The sequence below is a fragment of the Danio aesculapii genome, chromosome 11 (assembly GCF_903798145.1).
Source record: "Danio aesculapii chromosome 11, fDanAes4.1, whole genome shotgun sequence".
NCBI classification, from domain to species: Eukaryota; Metazoa; Chordata; class Actinopteri; order Cypriniformes; family Danionidae; genus Danio; species Danio aesculapii.
In genome coordinates this window covers 9,640,441-9,662,222 of record NC_079445.1, presented here as the reverse complement: position 1 = coordinate 9,662,222, position 21,782 = coordinate 9,640,441, and the positions used below count along the sequence as shown (strand labels likewise).

The 21,782-nt window shown below is 32.9% G+C and overlaps 1 pseudogene; it reads right to left on the bottom strand.

Moving 5' to 3' along the window:
* Positions 1 to 9,598: 9,598 nt before the first annotated feature.
* On the bottom strand, positions 9,599 to 19,172 carry LOC130237791 (cystinosin-like; annotated as a pseudogene).
* Positions 19,173 to 21,782: the final 2,610 nt, after the last annotated feature.

Sequence of the window (21,782 nt, the reverse complement as noted above, 5' to 3'; positions counted from 1 at the left end):
TAATATTAGCCTATTGGGGAGAGTGGAGTAAAGTGAGACATTTTTTACATTTGCTCCCTTCTAAGCAGGCTAATATTATATACCAGTAGGATTAACACATTTCTCATTAGTTTAGACTGTTTCTTAGCAATAGAATTGATCAGACAGTATTCAGGATAAAGATCTGAAAAATATGATTGTTTAAAAAAAAAAAAAAAGTCTTGTGTCTCACTTTACCCCAGTGTAGGGTTAAACTGAGACAGACCAGATAAATCAAAAGGGTAAAGTGAACCAGCCGGGGGTAAACTGATCCACTTACTTTTTCCACTTTGAAACTACCATAACAACACATGTTGTAAGAGTCTGAACCCTGACAGCTAGCTTGAAAACCACACATTTCAGAATTAATGTCGGACTAGTTAATTATGGGATTGATCAATTTAGCAAATTTCTTTTTCTAAGCACTTGAAAGTAACTCAATCATATACAACAATGTATTTTAAAATATTTTAAATAAAATTCAAACGACAGATATAGAACCAGTTAGATAAGAAGACAATCTGGGTGTCAGAACAGGACTAGACCCATCTGGATTAAAACATCAGCCTACTGTCTACAACTCCCACTCCTTTGTGTTTCCCTGGATTCAACCTGATTTCACCAAGTAGGACATGTTCCTAGATTTACATGTTGATCCTGGAACAACATTCCAATCAGCCAATCAGAATTAAGGGATCTTTTGGATTATTGTATACTGTTCGCCCCTGTTTTTGACCATTGCCTCCATTACTTTTCTTTAAATAAACTGGATCCTCAGGTTTATTGTCCAGATCCTCTGTTACAAATATTGACCCTTAAATTGTTTAAATTCAATTTTAAAATTGTTTAAATGCTGTTATTCTAGCCAAACTAAAAAACTTTATCCAAAGGTACAAATATGACAGGAAATACTGCGAATAATTCCTTGCTCTTTTAAACATCATTTGGGAAATATTTGAAAACAAAAAAACTATTTACAGCAAGGCTAATAATTTTGACTTCAACTGTATATAAAGTGTATAAAAGTCTTTATGGTATGTATATACCATATACAGTTGAAGTCAGAAATATTAGCCCCCCTGAATTATTAGCCCCACTGTATATTTTTTTCCCCAATTTCTGTTTAACGGAGAGAAGATTTGTTCAACATATTTCTAAACATAATAGTTTTAATAACTCATTTCTAAAAACTGATTTATTTTATTTTTGCCATGATGACAGTAAATAATATTTTACTAGATATTTTTCTATACAGCTTAAAGTGACATTTAAAGGCTTAACTAGTTTAATTAGGTTAACTAGGCAGGTTAGGGTAATTAAGCAAGTTACTGTATAATTATGATTTGGTCTGTAGACTATCGAAAAAAATAGCTAAAAGGGGCTAATAATATTGACCTTAAAATGTGTGGGGGTTTTTTCATAAAAATTAAAACTGCTTTTATTCTAGCCAAAATAAAACAAATAAGACTTTCTCCAGAAGAAGAAATATGATCAGACATACTGTGAAAATTCCCTTGCTCTGTTAAACATCATTTGGGAAATATTTAAAAAAGAAAACACATTTCAAAGGGTGGCTAATAATTCTGACTTCAACTGTAAGTGCTAAGTCTCTGCATTATTAAACTATAAACAATGCTAAAAGGATATAGAATGCTCACAGTGTTAGGGCAGAAAGGAGTAAGATGTTTAGGGTGTCACATAAATTCTACTGTAAGCCTTAGAAATGAGATACAGATGAACTTAAGACCATCTATAAAATAGCACCACAAAATATGACTTCATAAAAAGTGAATTACAGCATGTCAGGGTTAGATAATATATCATATGTGCAGTGTAGTGTAATCACATACATCTGCCGAATACTAGAAACACAGAGATGTTCTTGCGACAAAACAACAAAAAGGAGCTTTACAAAAAGATGCCTAAATCCATCAAGAAAACAGTTCTCCATATGGGACTAATCAACATTCCAGTCATCAGTGGTGTCTGGTAACATGACTTGTTAGTTCCCCAAAGAGGCTAAAGTGTCTTCTTACACTTTTTACAAGTTTAAGAGAAACTTTCTTTGAAAGCAAATGGAGCTCCCTTTTTTGTGATGATTATTTATTTATTTATTTATTTATTTATTTATTTATTTTTCAAAGAAATCTGGCCCTTACTATATTCAGGGATGTGCAGTATTTATGATAACAAGTATTTCAAATACGCATTTTAAATACAAAATAGTATTTAGGTAATAATAGTACAGGATTTATGAAAATTTGTTAATATTTTGTATCAAAATGCTTTAGTGTCTTGTATATTTGTATTTTTTAAAATACTGTAAAATACTTTGTAAAAAGTCTAAATGATGACATCGTAAAATGTGGCCTTCAATAGTGGTGTTTTCTCAGTTATTTGCCAAGACTAGACTAGAAAATGTATTAATATTGAAGAAGTTGATCAACGCTTGGAGTATGGATGGAAATATTGTAACACTTATAAAGAAAATAACAGACAAATAGTAGGGATAGATTCAAAAGCAAGTCAAATAAGGCAGGAAAATAAGACAAAAAACATTAATTAAGTCCTATAGATATCATGTTTTATATTGTGTATTAAAAAGCGCAATTGCAAAAAAACATGATTTTTTTGGAAATGACTAAAACTGAAGAATTTTGTAAATTTCAGAAAACATGACTTCACTTTTTCATTTTTTTTACATGAACAAAAATTTTAAATGACCTTTTCATGTATTACCATTTTAAAATATAAGTCTGTTAGGAGATGTTGGCAATTTTCACAATAGATAGAGCTAGAAAGATATAGTACTATATCCCAACTCAATATGCACTGAATGGTTTTTACAGTGATTAAAGAGATCATCTTCAGGACAGGACCTTCTGTATAAAATTTGTACAAAATCTATACTAAAATCAAAGAGAAAAAAGTTACATTTTTATGAATACCTCTTCATGTACAGTAGGTGAATGAGGTGCAGATATTATTTATGTATTTATTATTATTATTATTATTATTATTTAACTTTTTATTTTATTTTATTTTGTTTGTTTTGCTTATTTTATTTATTTTGTTAAATTGTATTTATTTCATTTGTTTTGTTTGTTTTGCTTATTTCATTTTTTTATTTTATTTGTTTTGCTTCATTTCATTTATTTTATTAAATTGTATTTATTTTATTTGTTTCGTTTGTTTTGCTTTATTTCATTTATTTTATTTTATTTGTTTTGCTTCATTTCATTTATTTTATTAAATTGTATTTATTTTATTTGATTGTTTGTTTTGCTTTATTTATTTTCTTTTATTTTATTACATTTTTGTTTTATTTAATTTTATTTGTTTTGCTTTATTTCATTATTTTAATGAATTGTATTTATTTTATTAGTTTTGTTTGTTTGCTTTGTTTCATTTGTTTTATTTTATTTTTATAAATTGTTTTGTTTCATTTAATTTAATTTTATTAGTTTTGCTTCATTTCATTTATTTTATTAAACTGTATTTATTTTATTTGTTTTTTAATCATTATTTTATTCAATTTGTTGTTTTATTTTATCTTATTTTATTTGTTTTGCAAATTCATTTATTTGATCGGGATTGATCAAAGAGGCCTGTTGATGGAAAGTTTGCGAAGAAATGTCATGTTCCCTTGTAAAAGTATTTTGCAGTATTTTCAAAATACAAAATACACTATTTTACTTTAAAACATTTGTGGCTGCTGTATAATGTAGTTTATTTTGATACTCGTGAAACTGAGGTATTTTGTATTTTATTTTAAAATACATTTCAATCTATTTTTGCCAATCCCTGACTATATTACCCTTGACTCAAATCTCAAAACTGGAAGTAAAATCCATGTAGAAACACTTTCTTTTCTGCAGACCTTAAGATTAGGAGGTCATGCAACAGCCTGAAAATGACTGTAACAAGTAAGAATTCTCATGGTCAAAAGTCTAAGTTGTTTTTTAGAAATGGAATTCCCCTAAATGCAGCACAATTGAGAAATTGGCGCTCAATGAACTGTTGTCAGTCTCGCTGCCAAAGACCAGCACCAGATCACTGACTGTTTTGTATCTGTCACAGAAGCGATGACATCTTTGTCTCCTTTAAATCTGCTTTCAAAGTTCAGCAGGTCGGTTCAAATAATTCAGGTCAGGTTCACATGTTTAACTCAGGACACAGCCTCCCCACCCATACAGTACTTTCACTTGCTTTTATGCAACACAGGCTCATTGTGAATATGCACCCCCATATGCATTTCTGGAGAGCACAAATTATGTAGCCAGAGGTATGTATTTCAAATGAATGCTATGACACTGCTGACAGTTTCTTCTTCTTTTTAGAGATGAGGGTTTTCAAGGTGAATGCATACCTTGGCTCTAGGGGTCAAACAACAAAAGATAAGGTCAAGAATCTTGGTGTTATTCTGGAGTCAGATATGAGTTTCAGTACTCATGTCAAAGCAGTAACTAAAACAGAATACTATCGTCTCAAAAACATTGCAAGAATTAGATGCTTTGTTTCCAGTGAGGACTTAAGGCTGATTTATACTTGTCAAGTGCACGCGTATGCTCTGGCGCATTGACGCATAGCCCTCGCCTTGGCCGTCGCCAACGCTGACGCGCTGTTATGTATCGGAAGCACCGCGCTACGTACATAAAGATAAGGATGACTGTCTATTAAAAGAGGTGACCCAGAGTCCCCCTTCCTGCTCCCCAAGCACACACACAGGCCAAGTTGTCAAAAAGCCAAACAGATTTATTAAACATAAATATTTCTAATATCAAAATGCCAAAACAACGAACAAAACAAAGTACGCTATCTAATATTAAGCGTCTCTTACCTAAACCAAAAATAAAGTTATGTAAATAAAACAACAATTCTACCCTCCTTGTCTATCCTTTAAACAGGAAAAAAAAGTGACAAAAGAAAAAGGGCCTTCCCATATATCATTAAGCAGTAAATAAATACTTAGCCGCAGCTAATACAAAAGACTGTCCTATAACCGAATTTAACAGAGTATCTCACCAGATGACTTTGGAGAAGCGTTTCAGACAGGAAATAAACGCTCAGCCACCGCTAATGCAAGTTACCCTCCTATTACCGTATTTAACAAAGTATCTCACCAGATGAGTTTGAAAAAGGGTTTCAGACAGAAAGATTTCACTGCCACACAGAGAACTTAGAGTGATCTGCTTTAACCCAAACAGCGAGGGGAAACAGGAAGAGAAAACTCAATGAACAGGCCAACAGCGTGCTTTTATCTCCGCTCATGTGGAGAGAAAGAGACAGATAAGGGAGCATACAACACTCAGGACAATACACACCAGCATTGTCAAAATAAGTTACTCAATACTAATATGTGCACCTCTTAAAAAATGTAGACTACACTTCGCAACGACACGTATTGTAAAGCTCTGTGAAATTGGTCGGGGCTTGGTAGCGCGACAAGTGCAGGGCAGGAACCGAGAGCTGTGGCAAACACCATTGGAGGGACGGTCATGTGAAGGAGGTCTGTTTTGTTTTGTGTTTACCTTATGATTAAAGTTGTTGCACGTCCCCCAGTTGCCGCCTCAAAATAAGCGACTTCTACAATAAAGTAGCATTCAGAAAAAACAAAACACCGGCACAGAGGAACATAAAACCTCACTGCCAGCTAGTGTTTCAGAAGTGTTATTGCAGAGCAACACAAACAGAAGTATAAATGCACAACAACGCACAAGGCAGGCACCGTGGGTCATGCCGATCACTCAACACAGAAATATAAACCAGGCTTTAGAGAAACTTGTTCATGCTTTTATGACCAGCAGGGTGGATTACTGTAATGGACTCCTCATTGGCCTTCCCAAAGAGACAGTTGAGACAGTAGCAGCTCATCCAGAATTCTGCTGCCAGGATTCCGAGTTGAACCAGAAAATCAGAGCACATCACACCTGTTCTCATGTCTTTACACTGGCTCCCAGATACATTCAGAATATATTTTAAAGTATTACTACTTGTCTATAAATCACTAAATGGCCTAGGACCTCAATACATTACGTAAGTAAAACTTTATTGTCCTTGACAGGAAATTTGTTATGGGCATTTTGCTGCAGTTCACTAAAAACAATACAAAATACAACAGTTACAGAATTTATAATGCTAATTAAGACAGACTCTTATTAAATAAACCCACTGAAACAGGTACAAAGGATTTTTTATAACGGTTTAACATACACTTTGGGACTCTATATCTTCTACCAGAGGGAAGCAGTTCGTAATGTGGAAACAAAAAATGAGTTGGATTGTTTACAATCCTTTCCACCTGATTGAGGACACAATTCTCATATAAAACATGAGGATTAAAATATTCTTTGTGCCCAACAATTTTCCATGAACAGATAGGTTGCCAAACCACACTGTGATATCATACCTGACAATGGTCAAGAACTGCTTCATAAAACAACATCATGAGTTTCTTGTTAACTCCAAAAGACACAGCCTCCGCAAAAAATACAGATATGCTGACTGAATACAAACCTAACATATCACTCAGATCTTTAGAATAAAAAAAATTGAAATTCCAAGGGTTCAGTCAAAGCAGGGTGAATCGGCCTTCAGCTACTATAACCCCCGCTACTGGAATCAGCTTCCAGAAAGGATCAGATGTGCTTTAGCTGTGCCTTTACCAAATGAGCACTGTGTTAAGAAATTTTGTTTCAAAGGGGAGAGACTGTTGTGATTTAATTAAAGATTATAAAGTAAAAATTATTTTTACAAAATAATTAAGTGCACTGGTATATTGTTTATAACATGCACTACTATATACATTTAAAGTAGGAAAAGTAAATTTTGATTTTATTCTGGCTTTAAGGTGTACGTTTCTTAAAGAATGTTAAAGCATGATCATCTGCTTAAGAATCCAAATTAAGAAACAAGCTAAAGTGTCATAAAATAGATTTTGATGATTTTAAATATGTTCAATTTGGAGGTGGACAGATCATTCTGTTTCCTCGTGTACTACTGTTTGAAGAAGTTTTCTACTCGAATAGGTCAGTAAGTCATTTTGAAAGTTTGTTTCGAGTCCATCTCCTACCCTAAAAGCTTGGTGTTGCTCATTGTTGGTATCTGCTGACAGCATGATTTCTTCACCACTTTGTTGTGTGTGACTTGAACTTGTGCCAGTTTCTTGAGAGTCATTGTCAATGTGTCTGTACAAAAATGAAAACAGTCTTTAACTATGACAGCTTGTGATTCTTACTAAGTGGGGGTTTTATTTCAATGTTATTTACTTTAGTAAGGTGTTTGAGAATCTGATACCTTATACTTCTGGAGATTCAAAGTAGCCTGCGGTTACTTGAGATTAATGAGTTCCTGATAGGTTAAAGGTTTAGTTCACCCAAATATTATTAATTACTCACTCTCATGTTGTTCCTATAACCCGAGACCTTTGTTTATCTTTGTTCGTTACAAATGAAGATATTTTAAAAGAAATCCGAGAGCTCCCACATCCTCCATAGACAGCAAACAGACATGAGACGTTCAAAGTCAAGAACAGAAACTATAAACACTCCATGTGACTGTAAAAACATATTTGCTTGCCAATATCTTCCGGTGCACCCTATGGCCAGTCTGCCCCTGCCCTGTACTACCCATATAGGTAAATAGAGTTAAATTAAGAGCGTTTTTTTTTTGTTGTTTATACACAAATGTGTTTTTGGAGCTTACAATTGAAGCACTGAAGTCACAAAGAATGTTTTGACCATGTTTTTTGTTGCTATAATGGGCTGTTGTTGTCTATGGAGGATGAGGGAGCTCTCAGATTTCATCTAAAATATCTTAATTCGTGTTTTGAGTACAAATGAATGTCTCAGGGCATTGGAAAGACATGAGGATGAGTAAATAATAACAGAATATTCATTCATTGGGTGAATTAATTTAATTCTGTTCATTTAATTCTGCTAATTAATTTAAATCAATTTAATTCTGACTAGTTGAAAAGCAGTTTAGGAAATATGTTCAATGATACATGTTGCTAATGTCAGCAATCAGTGGGGTTTGATAATAAACCAAATGGCTGTTGAAAAACCTTCAATGTATAATTTTTTGTCCTTGGTTTGGAATAAGTGAATCGAACCACAGTTTCACTTGGTTTAACACCTAATTTTTCAAGTAAATTCACTTTTATTTCAACGTTCTAAATTCACTTTTATCTCAACGTGCTGCATGAGTGAGTAAAACTTAAATTTAACTTAAAGGTATAGTTCATCCAAATCTGAAAATGGTGTCATCGTTTACTCATCCTTTACTTGTTCCAAACCTGTTTGACTTTTTTTTTTTTTTCTCATGATCACAAAAGAAGATATTTGAAATCCTGGCTTATTCTGAATACATACCCCTATATACATTTCTGGAGAGCACCAAATACGTCCCAGGAAGGACTTTTTTGAAGGTTTTGTTTTCACGAAACCACCAGAGGCCGCTGTGTACAGTTTTTGAGATCTCAAATTTCTCTGGAGTGCCATTTGCGCCTGCTCTTCTTACCTTAATCCAGCAGAGAACAATATCAACTGACTGACTAATCAACTGACCCACCCTCCTCCTTCCCTAAACCCACCCGATAGTGTTTTCAAAAGCACCGATTGCCCAGCACCCACCAGCTTCCCTAAACCCAAGCGATAGTATTTTCAAAAGCAATCCAGAAAAAAAGTCCTCATAGCCGCCTAATTCTTACCACGTTTTCAGATGTAACCAAGTTCTCACACTGTTATTTACTTCTGTGGGTCACTTCTATTAAATCTGATCTTTATTTTGGATTTTATTTTGGATTCAAGTCAGGTGATTGGCTGGATCATTCTACAGCTTGATTTTCTTTCTCTGAAAGCATTTGAGATTTCCTTTGCTGTGTTTTGGACCATTGTCTTGCTGAAATGTCCACCCTGGTTTCATCTTCATCATCTTGGTAATGTAGACGTTGAACTGAATATGAATTTACAATGACAAACGGCAGAGAGTTGCTGAATAACTTCTGAGAGATTTTAAATGCTATCTGGGCTTTCCATGCTTTTCTACACCTCCCTTTCTTCATCTGTTCAATACTTTTTAACTGCATCATTTCATTTAATTATGCATTACTTAATATGTAAACTAATTAGATTTGTATTCTTTGTATATGTGGATTTCTTTGGTTGTTACCAACATCTGGTGAAAATTTCAAATCAACAGCACCTTTAGAAAATGTTTTTTTTTTAGAAAAAATGGTGACGTTGAATACTTATTTCCCCCACTGTTAGTGGCTATTTACAAAATTAATAGTAGTTATTAAATATGATTACCAATGGAATTGGTCAAATGTGCTTGATCAGAATACTGACTTGCATAATAATTAGATTAGGAAGTGAGCACACCCTCACTGAAAAAAAAAATGATTAATTGAATTTACTACATTTTTTAAGGTAAGTGGTTGCAAACGATTTTTAAGGGCTAAATTTAAACAAACAAATACAATTAGGTAATGTTCAACTTAACTTGTTTGTTTCAATTCAGCCCATATAAATTGTTTACAACCACTTAACTTAAAATTTTTTTTAGTAAATCTAACGAATCAGCTCTGGTATAATCAAAAAAAGGAATACAATCACTTACTAGAACACTTTTTGCTCGTTCAAACTACTTATTTAAAATGAGCTGAACCAACACAATTCTTGAGATTTCATTGGGACAACTTAATTTTTTTATGTTCAATCCACATAAATTTGTTGAAAGTGTTAAGTTAACTAAATCAATTTGTGTTGAGACAACATGAATGAATTGTGTGGAACCCTGCATTTTTTACAGTGAACTTTCTCAATTTGCATTCTTTGCTGTTGAAATAGTCTTCCCAACCCTACCAGCAATGCCTAATAATATTCAAAAAATAGCTTGTTATTTCGTTTCGAACCCTGTACATTTTGTGTTTTTTTAAAGTTTTCTGTGAGTTTTAGGAATTTTAGGAATAGGTTTAGAGGACAGAATTGCAGTTTGTACAGTATAAACATAATCATATTTATGGAGAGTCTTTGGAAACCACATATCAGGTGAACGAATGTGTCAACCACAATAATATAATTATAACCGATCATTAGCACATGAATGTTTAATGTTTACCTCATAAATGACACACTGGCAGATATAGACGAGAGTGAGAAGTAAGGCATGAAGACTGAAGAAGACATTCATTGGCATCCACAGGAATGACTCCGTTTGGTTCTTTCTTCAAGAACTCCTCCTGAAAATACACCATTTTTAAAATCCTGCATTAAAAAACTGCTAGTTGACAATCATAAAGTAGCTAAAAAGCAACTCACACTAAATATAATTCAATTGATCCTGCATATCAATCCCACCATATTAAGGTTTAGAAAATTATATATAATATATATATTTGTTGATTATTATTTGTTTGTATAAAAGTCCTATTATTACGGTTACAGTGCAGCCACAATAAGCTATTATTTGACATTTGACAAGTATATGTCATCAGAGTACCCTTTGCTGCTATCTTTAAACTAGGTATTATAAGTACAGGTCATATTAGGACACACTAATTCTTTTTTTAACACTATTTAAGCCAAATGGTATTAAGACAAAGTAACTCTCCTTAAGATCGGACGATGAATTCAAAAACAGATAAATTCAGTGCATTGCATTGTTGAAAAAATGTCCGCTGCTCTTGATTTGTTGCACCTATGTCATTGTTAACACAACAAAAAGTAAAATTGAACACTATTTACTTTTTGGGTTTGATCTGTCATATAAATTTTTCTAAACATAAAATATGTACATATAATATAGGGGGCATCACGAGGCGCAGTGGATAAGCACAATTGCCTCACAGCAAGATGGTCGCTGGTTGTTCGAGCATTGCTGGTTTTAAATGGCATTTCCAGTGCTCGTTTTCCCCACAGTCCAAAGAAATGCAGTAAAGGTGAATTGGGTAAGCTAATTGTCCGTAGTGTATGTGTGTGAATGACAGTATATGGGTGTTTTCTAGTGACGGGTTGCGGCTGAAAGGGCATCCGCTGCGTAAAACATATGCTGGATAAGGCGGTTCATCCACTGTGGCCACCCCCAGATTAATAAAGGGACTAAGCTGAAAAGAAAAATGAATGAATGAATGAATGAATGAACATATAATTTATTATAATATAAGTGTATGTGTAATTGTTAAGTGTTAATATATAACACTTAAGGTGACACTTTAGGTAAAATTTCACATGATTTAGTACTGGCTTATTACCTGCTTATTAATATGACTATAACTGTTTGTTAGCACTAATAATGTCTAAACTTATTTTACATCCCTAATCCTACCCAATACTTAAACCCAACTACTACCTGATAAAAGCTAATTAGTAGTTTGAGCTAAAAGTCTTCATTGACGGTTTGCTAAAAGTGTGAACAAAAAAAGTGGTAACACTTAATTCACAGTATTAAACCATATCTAACACCACTAGCTTATTAAACTACTACGTTCACTGTTTATTGTTTATTAATAGCTAGTAAGTTAGAAATTCAGGTTTTAGGTTTTGGGTAGGATTAGGGATGTAAGATAAGATCAATGGCTAAGGCAATATCAAGGACAATAAGATCATAATTTATAACTACTAATGAACAGTTAATATCTTAATAATAAGCAGGTAATAAGCCAATGTTTAACAGCATGAATTGTGACCTAACTAAAGTGCCACACTAAAACACAACAACTCATACTGGCATATTTTTGATTACAAAGGCTTATTTCTTTCTTTTCATGGGTGGATTTGATTTCTGACTGCAATAATTTTCTCCAATAGGCACAATAATGGGGCTGCACGATATTGGAAAAATCTGACATTGCGCTATTTTTTTCTCTGCAGTATATTTTGCGATATGAATACAATTTCACCAGATGACTTAAATAGCGTATAATTTCATTCATTTTTAGATTGACTTGAATGATTTTGTAGAGTAGTTAGTCATGTATGGGGCTATATATTATCATCCGGAAGGTATTCATAGCTCTTCATTTTTTTTGTTACAGCCTTATTCCAAAATGGATTAAATTTGTTTATTTCCTCAAAATTCTACACACAATACCCCATAATGACAATGTGAAAAAAGATTTTTTTTTAAATGTTGCAAATTTATTAAAAATTAAAAAAGCTGAAAAATCACATGTACAGAAGTATTCACAGCTTTTGCTGTGAAGCTCTAAATTGAGCTCAGGTACATTCTGTTTCCACTGATCATTCTTGAGATGTTTCAGCAGCTTAATTGGAGTTTACCTGTGATGAATTCAGTTGATTGGACATGATTTGAAAAGGCATACACCTGTCTATATAAGGTCCCTAGGGTTGACAGTGCATGTCAAAGCACAAGCCAAGAATGAAGACAAAGGAATTGTCTGTAGACCTCCGAGACAGGATTGTCTCAAGGCACAAGGCTGGGGAAGGTTACAAGAAAAATTCTGCTGCCTCTGAAAGTTCCAATGAGCACAGTGGCCTCCATGCTCTGTAAGTGGAAAATGTTTTGAACCACCAGGACTCTTCCTAGAGCTGGCCGGCCAACTAAGCAGAGTGATCGGGGGAGAAGGACCTCAGGTCAGGGAGGTGATCAATAACCCGATGGTCACTCTGTCTGAGCTCCAGCGTTCTTCTGTGGAGAAAGGAGAAACCTAACAGAAGGACAACCATCTGTGCAGCAATCCACCCATCAGGCCTGTACAGTAAAGTGGGCAGATGGAAGCCACTCCCAGCCTGGAATTTGCCGAAAGCCATCTGAAGGACTCTCTGACCATAAGAAACAAAATTCTCTGGTCTGATGAGACTAAAATTGAACTCTTTGGAGTGAATGCCAGGCAATACGTTTGGAGAAAAACCAGGCACCGCACATCACCAGGTTAATACCATCCCTACATGACAAGCATGGTGGTGGCAGCATCATCCTCTGGGGATGTTTTTCAGCAGCAAGAAACTGGAAGACTAGTCAGGATAGAGGGAAAGATGAATGCAGCAATGTACAGAGACATCCTGAATGAAAACCTGCTTCAGAGTGCTCTTGACCCCAGCTGAGCCGACGGTTCATCTTCCAGCAGGGACAATGACCCAAAGCACACCACCAAATATCAATGGAGTGGCTTCACAACAACTCAGTGAATCTCCTTGGGTGGCCCAGCCAGAGCCCAGACCTAAATCCTATTGAACATCTCTAGAGAGATCTGAAAATGGCTGTACACCGTCGCTTTCCAGCCAACCTGATCCAGCTTGAGAGGTGTTTACTGCTTGCAAGAAGAATGGCCAACAATTCGTAAAGACAGGTGTGCCAAGCTTGTGGCATCATATTCAAAAAGACTTGAGGCATAATTGCTGCCAAAGGTGCATCAACAAAGTATTGAGCAAAGGCTGTGAATACTTGCGTACATGTGAGTTTTTTTATTTTTAAAAAACAATTTCAAAAAATCTTTTTTCACATTGTCATTATGGGGCATTGTGCGGAAATAAATGAATTTAATTCATTTGAAATAAGGCTGTACATAAAAAAAGTGAAGTGATATGAATATTTTCCGGATGCACTGTACATATAATAAACAAACTACAATGAAGCATAAATAAATGAAGTGAATTTTAAAGTGAAATAAACAGTGCTTTATTGTTTTTTGGGAGTCTAACAGCATTCATCTTATTAAAGTTATAAACGGTACAATTTCTTGTTTACTAATACTTTAAACTCTCTTAAAATGCTCACACAGTCATAGGCCTAACACATATAAATGACAAATGTTTCACTCTATTGTGGTTAATTTTTGTCATGACAGCAAATCTCATGCGTTTTGACCTGTGGGTTCATGGTATAATAAACTAAAATGCTAACTTAACATTGCATATCTTGCGTTGTGACTATTGTGAACAGACACATTGCGATATTGATGCTGAAACGATACATTGTGCATCCTTACTCAGTAATTTTCTAAAATGTCAAATCTCGCATCATTAAAACAGCAAGTACCTGAATATACGTCACCCAGAACAGGCCAACGTTGAACACACTGTAAGCAATGAATCCAGTCAGGTTGAGAGCGAGGAAATCAAAATTAAGGCCTACCACACTGTATGAAACAAAACATTAGCATTAGCTTTTCATTCAGTCTAAAACCTCAACGTATGCGTCAAAGATATTCTTGTACCTGTGTCGCTTCCAGTTCTCGTACACCTGTGGGTTAAAACGACACAGACCAGGCCACGAAGTAAATCCAGCCAATGATTGGTTGATGATGAAAAGGGCGTTGCTTCTGACGATCAAGAATCTGATCCGTGCTTTTTTAAACTGGAAAAAGGAAAATCCCATCTAGCTATCATTTTAAAGAGTTTTTGTATAAAAATGGGCAAAAAAAGTGGGGCAAAGACTTTTTTTACACCACTGTATATCTTTGTATCCAGTATTATAATAGAACATTTTAGAAGCTCTTCAATTCAGATAAAATGATTTGTATAGACCAATAAATGATCAAAGATTAAATGTTTTTTCATACATAACAACAAGAAAAGTGTAATGCTTGCTTTAATATTAATTCATCCTTAAAATGTGTTGTTAATTTAATAATAATGTTTTTTAAAGCAAAATGATGACTCCCATACATTTGTTTAATATAATTTATACCCACTAAAATTTTTGATTTGAAAGTTTATCAATTTTAAGGAACACATTGTCGCCACAAAATGCTCATTATTTGTCATTTTAAAATTTCAATTTGATTGATACACTTTAAACCACATTGTTTTACAGGTCAAAGTATTGTTTCATCTTTACCTACTGTAAATGTATCTGCCATGCTAAATGTTGATAAACATTATTATTAAACACAAGCATAGTCTTTACTTAATATGTACAGATGTTAGTAATAACCAAAAAATCGATATATGCAAAGAAAACAAATCTCAATGGTTTTACAAATAAAGTTTTTTGCATAATAAATAAAATGACGCAGGAAAAGAGTATTGAACACACGAAGAAAGGAAGGTGTAGAAAAGCATGGAAAGCTCAGACAGCAGCTGAAATCTCTCAGTAGTTTTTCAGCAACCCTCTGCCCTTCCTCAATGTAAATGAACATCAGCTGCTTCAGTCCAACATATACATTAGCAGGATGATGAAGATAAAATCAGGGTGGACATTTTCAGTAAGACAATGAACCAAAACACAGCCAAGGAAACTCTCTAATGCTTTCAGAGAAAGAAAATCAAGCTGTAGAATGGCCAAGCCAATCACCTGACTTGAACCCAATATAAAATACAAAATAAATATCAGATTTGATAGACGAGACCCAGAGAACCATCAAGATTTTTACAATCTGTTGAAGTCTGTGAAAAACTCACACCTGAGCAATTCATGACCTCTCCACATGAGAGGTGTCTTTAAGCTGCTATCAGCAAAAAAGCCTTTTATATAAAGTATTAAATACATTTCAGTAGTTCAGTACTTTCTCCTTGTGTCATTTTATTGTTATTACACAGAATCAATTTTTTTAAGTTTTTTGTTTTGTATTGTTTGGGTTTTTACCAAAATCTGGTTCAATTCCATGTCAACAGTTCCTTTAGAAATATATTTCCCAGGAAAAAACAGTATGTGTTCAATACTTATTTCCCCCACTGACACTATGCTTGTAATAATATTACATGAGGAGATATTTTGGTATACTGGATATAATAGAGGGTTGAGTGTGCATCTGTCCATGAAAGCACTCTAGAAATGTAACAAATTATTATTATTGTTAATGTAATATGAAGCAGCCACCAAAATAGGAAGTCTTCTCTTTAACCCAATACAGCCGATCTATTTGACTAGTTTAAAATCCCCTAAATTAAGGAACTACACAAATAGAAACTGGTTCGTCAACATCCTGATGCAAATGTCACCATATCTGATTATCATGCATCTACAAGAATATATTCATGCTGTAAATGACGTAAACAATTAAACATACAGAAAATTGTAATTAACGTTAATAAATGAAGACCAAATGTTGAACAAAATGAAGACTGAAGAGTTGAATGAATGAAATTGTCAGAGAACGTCACAGACAGAATGCCTTTTCCATGCAACACAGTATAATTGGTGACAGATTAAGAGAATTTAGCTTACAACGCACCTTTTATGCGAGTGTCATTGCTGCTCAGGTACGCGGTCACCTGACCGACCCCTTTTGCCTGCACTTCAAATGATACAGATGTGCTTCCAGCTGGTACAACAACCTGTACAGAACGAGAGAGGACATTATTTATAAAGCGACTCATATGACTCGTATTTATTAAGCAACTATTTATCGTAATATGACTATTCATGTATAACTATGTATGCTATGACATTTTTAAATAATTAATATAGGCAAATGGTAATTTTCACGCATGATAATGAATGTACACTGTTTCCTATAAGATGAATAAATGAGCTTTTATAAGTTTTGTATGAAAACAGACATCAAAACATATTATACTTTAGCAAAAATGTTAATATATTCATAATCTGGCACAGAAAACCGTATTCAGTTTGAACATGAGCAAGATTTAAGTATACTGAAGTGAACAAGAATTTTTTATTTAATTTAATAATTTTATTAAGCAACTATTTTATCCTATTATGATTATTCACGTATGATTATAGATTAGATATGAATGTATTGATATTATGAATGATTAATATAGGCATATGTCATTTTCATGCATGATTTATAAATTTTTGTAATAACATTTAAACATAATATACTGTAGCAAAAAATCATTAACATTTGATAATCTATTGCAGAAAACTGGATTCAGTTTGAACATGAGCAAAATTTAAGTATACTGAACTATACAGGAAACTGTTTAAAATACTGTTTATCTTAATATGATTATTCATGTATGACTACAGATTAGGTGAATGTAATGATATTATGAATAGTAAATATAGGCAAATAGTAATTTTCATGCATGGTAATGAACATACACCGTTTATTATTTACATATAAGATTTACAAATGAGCTTTTATAAGTTTTGTATTAAAACAGGCATCAAACATAATATACAGTAGAAAGAAATATTAATTTTCATAATCTCTCACAGAAAACCGTATTCTGTTTGAACATGAGGCAAAATTTAATCATATTGAAATGAACAGGACCTTTTAAAAATGATTTTATTAAGCAAAGATTTATCTAAATAGATTATTCATGCATGACTATAGTTTAAATATGAATGTAATGATATTATGTATGATTAATATAGGTAAATGATCATTTAATGAATGATAATGAACGTAGAGTTTTATTATTACATATAAGATTTATAAATGACATATTATAAAAACAGACATCAAAACATAATATACATTAGCAAAAGTACTTTAATATTTTCCTAATCTTGCACAGAAAATCATATTATGTTTAAACATAAGCAAAATGTAAGTATACAGGAACTTTTCAAACATAATATTGAATATGATTAAGGCAGACAGGTACATTAGTTTCAAATTTAATAAAATAATTGCACATACCTCATTGGGTAGTTGAATTATTAAAGACACATTATTTGATTCAAAAGTGATATTGAAATAAACCGTTACAGATGTGTTCAGTGGTGAACTGTGAACACAAAAGATTAAAAGAACATAGTTAACATTGCCTGGTGAAATTAGCTTGAATATAGAAACAAAGTCTTACTATCTTACCTCAGTGTAATGGTGGATGTTTTCTGAAGAATATTCCTGTAGATTCACTGTTGTGGGAGCACTGATGGGCACTTCTGCATCTGTAAGTATCATTGAGTTAAAATTGGTTTTATATTCACACATTTAGACTTTCTCCTTAATAATATCATTTTGGAAAAGTATTCTTTGTAAATTCTTAAATAGAGAAATCATATTAGCAGCAAATGACTATCAAAGTCAAATAAATAATAGTGCTAATGTTGTTTTCAAGTCATAATTACATGTGATTTCAGACCGAATATTCAAAGTACCATGGTAAAGGGAGCATGTCACAAGTTGTCATTGAATGAATGAGTGCACATAAAACCAACTTTACCTCAATGGTAATATACAGGGACTTTAATCTTTTGGTCAAGCTTTACAATAAGGTTTCATTAGTTAACGGTATTGTATTTATAACATGAACTAAAAATGAACAACACTTGTGCAGCATTTATTATTTATACACTGTAAAAAATCCTGATTGCTTCAATTTTTAAGCTGAATCAAATTAACTCTATGAGTCTATGAACTTATATTAGGTTAAACTGACTTAAAACAGCTTGCATAACTTATAAAATTAAGTTAGAACATGATGAGTTTAATAGTTAAAACGAACTAAAACATATGCTGATTGATCATATAATATTTTACAGTGTAGTTACACGTTTACTAATGCATTATTAAAAACAAATTCATCTTTGTTAACATAATGCACTGAGTTAACATAAACTAACAATGAACTATATTTTCCATTTACTAACGTTAGCAAAGATGACTGAAAACTGTAATGATCGAATTGTTTTGTTTGTTCATGTTAATACATACAATAAATAACATTAACTAATACTTTCCAATAAGGTTGTATTAGTTAATGTTATTTAACGTATTTATTAACATTAAAACCATTAATAATGTTGTATTGGTTAACGTTATTTGATGTAATAAATGCATTAAATAACATCAACTAATACTGCGTTACTGTAACGTATTAACACTTTTTTTCTTGTTCTTCTCTTATTTTATATATATATATATATATATATATATATATATATATATATATATATATATATATAATATATATATATAATATATATATATATATATATATATATTTGAAGCATTGTACAGTACTTACCACCAAGTGTCGTGTGTTTACAGAGATACAGAGTTAAATAAAACAAAAGGAAAGTCTGTTTCAACATGATATTACATTTACAATCGTAAACAAATGTAATTATTACTGTTTAGTCGTTCAGTTTAACGCTACTTCAAAAACGGAGGTAGTAAATATGTGCTGACACGTCCAGTGGCACGTCGATGTAATTCTTAAAATATAAATAAAGTAAATAACGTCAAATCTATCACATGAGGAAACTGAAGTGTTTTTAAATCGGTATTTCCGCATTCGACATTTTCGATCACATGACGCGGATCAGCTGACTTGGAGTCGCCTCATGAACTGCGAAGATGTGAGTGTCCAAAAAAGGTCTGACTTCGTCCAGATTCCCACAGTCTGTTTGAATAAAAATAGCTCTTTATTTTCGGTTCTTGAGGCGGAGGTCGATAAAAACTCATTTTGCACACGGGAGCCATACAAAAATGTTAAGATTTTGTTGAGAGTTTACTGTCCTCTGGAGCAATATTTGATCTTCAGTAGTCAAGATCAATCTACGGGACATAAATCTACATTTGATCTTCGCTAGTCAACAATGCACCAAAAACAATTTCAAAATTGTCCTAAGATAAGAATGGGTGTTGTTCAATAGTTTTAGGTCAACTGTTGAAAGGTTTTGATTCACTTTAATCAAAATTATGCTGTATTTCCACAAGTGACAATGAAAAAGTTTCCCTGAAATTCATTTTGAACAACATTATTTGATAAGCCACATTTAATGTATTTGGTTTCTTTATTATTGTTGTTGTTGTTGTAATATTAGCCTATTGGGGAGAGTGGAGTAAAGTGAGACATTTTTTACATTTGCTCCCTTCTAAGCAGGCTAATATTATATACCAGTAGGATTAACACATTTCTCATTAGTTTAGACTGTTTCTTAGCAATAGAATTGATCAGACAGTATTCAGGATAAAGATCTGAAAAATATGATTGTTTAAAAAAAAAAAAAAAGTCTTGTGTCTCACTTTACCCCAGTGTAGGGTTAAACTGAGACAGACCAGATAAATCAAAAGGGTAAAGTGAACCAGCCGGGGGTAAACTGATCCACTTACTTTTTCCACTTTGAAACTACCATAACAACACATGTTGTAAGAGTCTGAACCCTGACAGCTAGCTTGAAAACCACACATTTCAGAATTAATGTCGGACTAGTTAATTATGGGATTGATCAATTTAGCAAATTTCTTTTTCTAAGCACTTGAAAGTAACTCAATCATATACAACAATGTATTTTAAAATATTTTAAATAAAATTCAAACGACAGATATAGAACCAGTTAGATAAGAAGACAATCTGGGTGTCAGAACAGGACTAGACCCATCTGGATTAAAACATCAGCCTACTGTCTACAACTCCCACTCCTTTGTGTTTCCCTGGATTCAACCTGATTTCACCAAGTAGGACATGTTCCTAGATTTACATGTTGATCCTGGAACAACATTCCAATCAGCCAATCAGAATTAAGGGATCTTTTGGATTATTGTATACTGTTCGCCCCTGTTTTTGACCATTGCCTCCATTACTTTTCTTTAAATAAACTGGATCCTCAGGTTATTGTCCAGATCCTCTGTTACAATATTGACCCTTAAATTGTTTAAATTCAATTTTAAAATTGTTTAAATGCTGTTATTCTAGCCAAACTAAAAAACTTTATCCAAAGGTACAAATATGACAGGAAATACTGCGAATAATTCCTTGCTCTTTTAAACATCATTTGGGAAATATTTGAAAACAAAAAAACTATTTACAGCAAGGCTAATAATTTTGACTTCAACTGTATATAAAGTGTATAAAAGTCTTTATGGTATGTATATACCATATACAGTTGAAGTCAGAAATATTAGCCCCCCTGAATTATTAGCCCCACTGTATATTTTTTTCCCCAATTTCTGTTTAACGGAGAGAAGATTTGTTCAACATATTTCTAAACATAATAGTTTTAATAACTCATTTCTAAAAACTGATTTATTTTATTTTTGCCATGATGACAGTAAATAATATTTTACTAGATATTTTTCTATACAGCTTAAAGTGACATTTAAAGGCTTAACTAGTTTAATTAGGTTAACTAGGCAGGTTAGGGTAATTAAGCAAGTTACTGTATAATTATGATTTGGTCTGTAGACTATCGAAAAAAATAGCTAAAAGGGGCTAATAATATTGACCTTAAAATGTGTGGGGGTTTTTTCATAAAAATTAAAACTGCTTTTATTCTAGCCAAAATAAAACAAATAAGACTTTCTCCAGAAGAAGAAATATGATCAGACATACTGTGCAAATTCCCTTGCTCTGTAAACATCATTTGGGAAATATTTAAAAAGAAAACACATTTCAAAGGGTGGCTAATAATTCTGACTTCAACTGTAAGTGCTAAGTCTCTGCATTATTAAACTATAAACAATGCTAAAAGGATATAGAATGCTCACAGTGTTAGGGCAGAAAGGAGTAAGATGTTTAGGGTGTCACATAAATTCTACTGTAAGCCTTAGAAATGAGATACAGATGAACTTAAGACCATCTATAAAATAGCACCACAAAATATGACTTCATAAAAAGTGAATTACAGCATGTCAGGGTTAGATAATATATCATATGTGCAGTGTAGTGTAATCACATACATCTGCCGAATACTAGAAACACAGAGATGTTCTTGCGACAAAACAACAAAAAGGAGCTTTACAAAAAGATGCCTAAATCCATCAAGAAAAACAGTTCTCCATATGGGACTAATCAACATTCCAGTCATCAGTGGTGTCTGGTAACATGACTTGTTAGTTCCCCAAAGAGGCTAAAGTGTCTTCTTACACTTTTTACAAGTTTAAGAGAAACTTTCTTTGAAAGCAAATGGAGCTCCCTTTTTTGTGATGATTA